This window comes from Alligator sinensis, unplaced genomic scaffold (assembly GCF_000455745.1).
Source record: "Alligator sinensis unplaced genomic scaffold, ASM45574v1 scaffold886_1, whole genome shotgun sequence".
Lineage (NCBI taxonomy): Eukaryota > Metazoa > Chordata > Crocodylia > Alligatoridae > Alligator > Alligator sinensis.
In genome coordinates, this window is record NW_005842040.1 from 125,011 (window position 1) to 126,603 (window position 1,593).

Below are 1,593 nucleotides of genomic sequence, written 5' to 3' on the forward strand. Positions count from 1 at the left end.
TTCCTGGAAGCAGCCGCGGTGCTCCGGGAAGTGGCTGCGGCACTACATCCGACACTCCCGCTGTCCAGCCAGCGATCATAGCGGGGGCACCGGTGCTCTTGCCTGCCCCCCGCACATTGACTAAGCAGGGAGTAGGGCCTGTAAGGGGGTGCACCAGTGCTCTCTGGGGGTGCATGTGCACCCCCGTGCACCCCCTACACATTGCCACTTGGTTCTGGGAAACTGCACCTCAAGGTGCTGACAAGCAAAACTCATGACGTGTGATTTTGTGTGTGTTAAGGTACAGTGGGGTGAAAACAGCAGGCATGGCAGCCACTGCTGAGGCCATGACACCTACCAAGTTTTAAGGAGATAGGTGCAGGGGTTTCTGGGAAAATGCACTTTGACATGGAGTAGGGTCCCTAGAGATGGCCGTGATACCCCTAGGGCCCTGTGACCATGCCGGCTCCACCCTGTGGACGCCTTCTCTTCTCACTTGCTGCCACATCTTGTTGGAAACGATAATAGGGAGTCTGCCCTCAAGCTTTAGCTCAGTCATGGTCCTAATGGACCCCACTAAACCCTGTAGGTTCTTGGACACCTTGCTGGGACCCGCTTTAAGTAGGTGCCTCAAAGGGACACCTTACACCTTATACCGCGCCCCATGCCTTGCATATAGTATATCAATATTGTCCCTGTAACAAAGTCTTGGTCTCACTGTACCTTCTATTGTTGCTGGGCTCTCTACGCCCCTGTTGCTGCACCCTCACTAGTGCTGGAGCCTCTGCATGACACGGTAGTGTGCCCCAACGAGGCCTCCTCCTCCCCTACAGACTCAGCCTGGTCCAACACTTTAAATAGCAACAGGTAAGCAGTACAGTAGTACTAGCATCTCAGGCAGCCAAACCGCCGCAGAGCCTTTCTTTCCTTTCCTGCAGGAGCTTCTTCTCCAGCAGCTGCCAGAGAACTCTCCTGCCAGCCCCCACCCTGGGACTTAGATGTGCCCAGCGCCCTGCCTCCTTCCAGTCAGCTGACCAGGGACAGGTGCTAGTGGCATAGCTTGTAGCCGTGTTGGTCTAAGGACATAGCAGGCAAGGTTCTTTGGGCCAATCTGATATCTTTTAATAGAAACTGAATAGTTGGAGAAATCTATCTTAGCAAGCTTTTGGGTTGAAAACCCTTCATCAGGGTAAGGAAGCACCTGCAGTTGGTGTGTGTGCACTTCCTGGATGGAAGGAATAGTAAAGAAGCCAGAGGCTGGCATGCAATGCAGGCAAGAAAGCCAGTCAGTGACAATAGAAATGGAGGCGGCAGAGGGTGAGAGGCAGGCCGGGTGGGGAGTGGGGGGGGAGAGGGATGTATCAGCACAGGTAAAAGTGCTGAGGTACATGGGGAGTCAGACGCCTGGCAGGTTGCAGCATGTCAGAACTCCACTGCCTATATTGAGTCCATGAGTTTCTGTACCTACTACCTAGGAGGCTGATGAAGTGCAGCTCTGAAGAGTGGTTTGTACATTCAAACAAACACCTAACCTCCTCACCAGAACTGAAGCCAACTTCCTACAGCTCAAAATACAAAACCTGCCAACTATCTCTAGTACCCCCCGTCACAAAC